Source organism: Phyllostomus discolor, chromosome 1 (genome assembly GCF_004126475.2).
Source record: "Phyllostomus discolor isolate MPI-MPIP mPhyDis1 chromosome 1, mPhyDis1.pri.v3, whole genome shotgun sequence".
NCBI classification, from domain to species: domain Eukaryota; kingdom Metazoa; phylum Chordata; class Mammalia; order Chiroptera; family Phyllostomidae; genus Phyllostomus; species Phyllostomus discolor.
Genome location: NC_040903.2, coordinates 186931122 through 186937121, shown reverse-complemented (window position 1 = coordinate 186937121; position 6000 = coordinate 186931122).

Genomic DNA, 6000 nt, shown 5'->3' with positions numbered 1-6000 from the left:
GGAAATGTTTATTTAGTGCTATACAAACTTCAAGTAGTGACCTAATGTCTTTATCAAAAATTCTAAAGTCCCTAAAAACACCCACAAACAGACACAGTCCTTCCTTCCTTCCCCCTTTGCCCAGTCCAGAGTACCGTATCTCAGGAAAGGAAATAGAAGTCCATGGCTCAGGCAGTCCTCTGGTTCTTCCCAGTTAGTACTCCATCTCGACTGGGAGACCTCCCTGGGTTCCTGGCACCCTCAGCTGAGTCACTGGGATCTCTGCTAAAACCAGGTGGTGGTTCCCCCTTCTAAAGCTGTGGGGGTCCCCACTATGTCTAGGCCATGTGGTTCTCCCTCTCTCAGGGCTGCGGGAAGGGAGAGTCCCCACTCTGTCCAGACCACATGGTTCTCTCTCAATGGCTGCCGTGTCTGGGTTTAAATCCCCCGCGCCAATCTTCTTCTGCAGCCCCATTTCCGACTCCTCCTACACTTGGGCACACTTGCCCTCAATCTGCTGTCTTCTCCAGCTTTCCTGGTCTCCATCATGGGTCTGGGCAGGTGTCACCCCATGTCCTGGAGCCAATCTTCTCCCAGCTCCCACGCAGGCGCTGTAACTCAGGGGACCTGCCCCCCAATCCCATCTTGGGGGGGAGATCCCTTTCCATCCCCCTGGCCTTGAGCATGGCCATAGCTATTTAGCATATCTAAATGACCAGCCAAAGGCTATAGGTATGTTAAATGACCACGCCATGGATTAGCTGCAAAGCTGCCCTGCATGTTCTTGCTCTGTGTGCCCCTTCCCCCAACTCACACCTGTGGGGGAAGGGGTGAAGACACCTTAAAATCTCCTGGACACCTTAAGTTCTGGACCCCATTTCAAATGCCTATTTGGGATCCTCCCTCTTGGCTGCACCCTGTAACAATAACCCCCAGCAACCACACATTGATGTTTCTCTCTCTCTCTCTCTATCTCCTTCCCTTCCCTCTCTAAAAATAAATACATAAAATCTATAAAAAAAAAAAGAAAAAAAAACCTGACGAAATGAATCTCAGTGGTCCCCACAGGGCTCCCTGTGGTGCTGTAACAACGGAGAAGCAGCATGAAGAGGGAAGCATGTCTCAGAATAAGTTACAAAAGTGTTTGTTGTTTTCTTTTTCTTTTAAAGGATATTTCTTTCTAATTTGAGATGTATATGTTAATTTAAAAGGTTATTGTCTGTTGATCATTTTGCTATGTTTTTGAGATATAATTGACATATTATTATTTTCAGATGTACAACATAATTACATACACATATAGTGAAATGATCACCAGAATAAGTTTAGTTAACATCCATCACCATACAGTTATATTTCCTTTCCATAACGAGAATTTTTGAGGTTTCCTCTCAGTAACTTTTGAATATACAATACAGTGTCGTTAACTATAGTCTCCAGTCCGTAGGTTACACCCCCTGGACTTACCTTAAAACTGGAAGTTTGTACCTTCTGACCACCTTCATCTGCTTTACCACCACCCCCTCCTCACCAATGGCAAGCACGAACCTGTTCTCTGTGTCTATGAGTTGCTGTTCTTACTTTTTAGATTCCACATATAAGTGAAATCATACAGTATTTGTCTTTCTCAGTCTGACTTATTTTACCTAGCATAAAGGCCTCAAGGTTAATCCATGTCACAAATGGCAGAATTATTTTTTATGGCTGAATAGTATTGTGTGTGCATATATATGTGTGTGTTATATACACACACACAGATACAATATATGTGTGCATATGTATAGTACACATACACATCATATGTAGGTATGTGTATATATATCGCATCATTTTTATCCATTCATCCATCAGCAGACATGTGGGTTGTTTCCATGTTTTGGCTGTTGTAACTAATGCTGCAGTGAATTAACATGGGGGTGCACATAGCTTTTCAAAATAGTGATTTTGTTTCCTTTGAATAAACACTCAGAAGTAATCGATGGATTACGTGATAATTCTATCTTTAATTTTTTGAGGAACCTCCAGACTGTTTTCCATAGCAGCTGTGCCGATTTACATTCCCACCAACAATACACAAGTTCCCTCTTCTCCACATTCTTGCTGACAAGTGTGATCTCTTCTCTTTCGATAGTAGCCATTTTAATAGGTGTGAGGTAACACCTTGTAGTGGCTCTGTTTTATAGTTCCCCGATAATTAGTGATGTTGAACCAGTTTAGGTACTTTTTGCCAATCTCTATGTCTTCTTTGGAAAAAAGTCTATTTGGATCCTCTGCCCTTTTTTTAAGTTCTGATTTTAAAAATTGAGTTGTATGAGTTCTTTACATATTTGGGGTATTAACCCCTTATCAGATACATGGTTTGCAGACTAGGAGATTGCTTTTTCATTTTGTTGATGGTTTCCTTTGCTGTACAGAATCTTTAAATATAATACAGTCCCGCTTGTTTGTTTTCCTTTTGTTGTCTTTGTTTATGAAGCCAGATCAAAAAAGTATTGCCAATACTGATGTCAAGTAGTTTACTGCCTGTGCTTTCTTCTAGTAATTTTATGGTTTCAAGTCTTACATGCAAATATTTAAACCATCTTGAGGTGATTTTTGTGTATGCTGTTAAATAGCAGTCCACTTTCATTCTTTTGCATGTGGCCATTCAGTTTTCCCAACACCATTTATTGAAGAGACTGTCCTTTCTTCATTGTATAGTCTTGCCTTCTTTGACATAAATTAATTGATTGTATATATGTGGGATTATTTCCAGGCTCTCTGTTCTGTTCCATTGAGCTATGTGTCTGTTTTGATTACTATAACACCCTATTGTAGTTTGATTACCAATACCACACTGTTTTGATAATATAGGTTTGTAATATATGCTACTTTGAAATCTAGGAGAATGATGCCTCCAGCTTTCTTCTTTTCAAGATTACTTTGGCTGTTCTGGTCTTTTGGGTTTTAGGTTTGATTGTTCTATATTTGTGATAAATGTCATTGGAATTCTGACTGGGATTGCATTGATTGTGTAGCTTACTTTGGGTAGTATGGACACTCACACAATACAATTTCTTCCAATTCATGAGCATGGAACATCTTTCCATTCATTTGTGTCATCTTCAGTTTTTTCCACCAGTGTCTTAATAGTTTTCACTGTACAGGTCTTTTACCTCCTTGGTTAAATTTATTCCTAGGCATCTTATTCTTTCTGGTGCATTTGTAAATGGGATTGTTTTCTTCATTTCTCAACCAGATAGTTTGTTATTCATGTACAGAAATGCAATGGATTTTTAAAAATATTGATTTTGTATCCAGCAAGTTTACTGAATTCATTGATTAGTTCTAAAAGCTTTTGGTGGAATCTTTAGGGTTTTCCATATATAATATCATGTCATCTGCAATAATGACAGTTTTACTTCCTTTTTAATTTGCATGCCTTTTACTACTTTCTCTTAACTAATTAATCTGGCTGGGACTTCCAATACCATGTTGAATAAAAGTTGCAAGAGTGGACATCTTTGCCTAGTTGCTGATTTTAGGGGAAAACCTTTCAGTTCTCACCACTGAGTATGAGGCCGACTGCGGCCTTGTCATATATGACCTTTGTTATGTTGAGATGTGTTCCCTCCAAACCCACTTTTTTGAGAGTTTTTATAATGAATGAATGTTAAATTTTGTCAAATGTTTTTCTGCATCTATTGAAATCATCATATTACTTTAATCTTTTGTTAATATGTACCAGGTTGATTAATTTTTGCTTCTTAATGTAGAAGTTTATCCCTTAGACTATCCCTCTTAAAACTGCTTTTGCTACATCCCGTAAATATTGGTATGTTGTATTTCCATTTTCACTTGTCTCAATGTTTTTTAATTTATTTTTTCTCCTTTGACCCATTGGTTGTTCAGCTGGATGTTGTTTAATCTCCACATATTGTGAATTTTCCAGTTTTCTTCTTAGAATTGATTTTAGTTTCATACCATTGGGGTTGAAATATTAACCATATTTTCCAGTCTTCTTAAATTCATTATGACTTGTTTTGTGGCTTCATTTATGACTTATCCTGGAGACTGTTGTATGCATGCTTGAGAAAATGTTTATTTTGTTGCTTTTCAGTGGAATTTTTTTGTATCTGTTAAATTCATATGGTCTAATGTGTAATTTACAGTCAATGTTTTCTTAGTGGTTTTCTGTCTGGAAGAGCTACCCATTGATAAAAGTGGGGTATAGAAGTCTCCTGCTATTACGTAGTGCTGTCTACTTCTTCCCTTAGGCCTTGTTAATATTAGCTTTATATATTTAGACGTACCTATGTAGGGTGCATAAATATCTACAAATGTTGTATCCTCTTGTTGGATTGGCCCCTTAATCATTATATACTGCCCTTCTTTGTTTCTTATTATAGTCTTTGTCTTAAAGTTTATATTGTCTGATGTAAGTGTATCTACCCCAGCTTTCTTTGGTTTCTTTTTGCATGAATATCTTTTTTCAATTCCTTCACTTTCAGTCTGCGTGTGTCCAAAGCTGAAGTAAACCTCTCATAGGCAACACAGTTGGGTCTTGTTTGGTTTTTAATCCATTCAGCTACTACTCAGAGAAATTAGTCCACTTATATTTAAAGTAGTTGGTGATAGGCATGGACTTATTACCATTTTGTTCGTTGTTTACTGGATATTTTGTAATTTCTTTGTCCTTTTCTTCTCTTGCTTCCTTTGTGATGTGACGATTTTCTGAAGTGGTATTCCATTCTATGTTTTCACTGCACAATAATACAGTCATGTCATTGGCTTTAGGTATAGTCATGTTATGCCAAACTGGCCAGTAGGGTATGAGGATATGAGGCTGGGAAGCTTCTGAGAAGTTTACGCACATTTTTTTAAAGTCGTGATATTTAGGGGTGTTCTTTTTTGTCTCTGGATGTTGTTGTCTGCATGTGACTCAATTGTTCTGAAGGAGCTTTGTTCAGTTTAGTAATTGCTTTTTCAGTTTAGCAATTGATCTGTGGACATAGTCTCATTGAATCCTCTTATCCCTTCTGAGGTGGTTTGATTTTCACTATCTCCTTTGCAGGGACAAGGAAACAAAAGCTCGCAGAAGTTTCAATACTTTCCCTCCAAGGACAATAACTAGCAGGAGCAGAGCCAGAATGACCCCCGCTCAGCCCGGTTCCGAAGACCATGGTTTTCTCACTATTCCCAGCAGATAAGCCGTCAAATAAGTAAGTAATGAAATTTAAAAATAAAAACACCTTGATTTGTAGCAATTTCCATGGTGTAACTACCCTTACCATGGCCAATTCTAAGCTATCACAGTGAGCTCACTGCACACGGACTTGGGGAGAGATGTGTACATTTGGTTCTCATGAGCCAGTGTGAGGCAGTTCCAACAAACCACTGGAAACGGGTCAAGGGCTCAAACTCAGCCTTTGGTGCTAAGAACCATGTTTCTCTACACACTGCCAAACAGAGCTTTCTCTCAACGCATATCCCCAGAGCGTATCTTTACACTGGAGTTCTGTCTTGTTAGGGAGGATGCTTAGCTCTTGTTCCTAGAAGGCAGATAAGCATGATGAAGAACAAACCAATAGGGGTGAACTTCACAGGTTTCCTACCACCTCCAGGATGCTACTGATGCAGACAGGCGTCCCAGAGGACTGTTTATCATTCTGCATGATGGTGGGTCAAGAGAGCCTTTCGCATTTGCTGTATCTCTTTGCCATCTGAGCTGCTGCACGTTCTGAGTACACTTGCTGAGCCCCCTGGCAGAGCTGGGCACAGATTCATGACTGTGTGTCATAGTGAGAGCCGCAGGGGCCTGGGCTCGTGGCCAGTGGAAACATTGTGGTGAGCCAACTCCGGGACTGCCCCAGTGGGCCAGGGGAAGCCGCACAGTTACAGTGTGCTTGCTGAGCCCATTCCGGACTGTGGCGTGATATTCTCTCAGGGTTGGAAGGGACCATCTGTGATGATCCAGTCTGACTTCCGTCTGTCCTCCCACCGAGGGCTGTGGACTGTTTGAAGATGTCCAGTGGTGGCGAA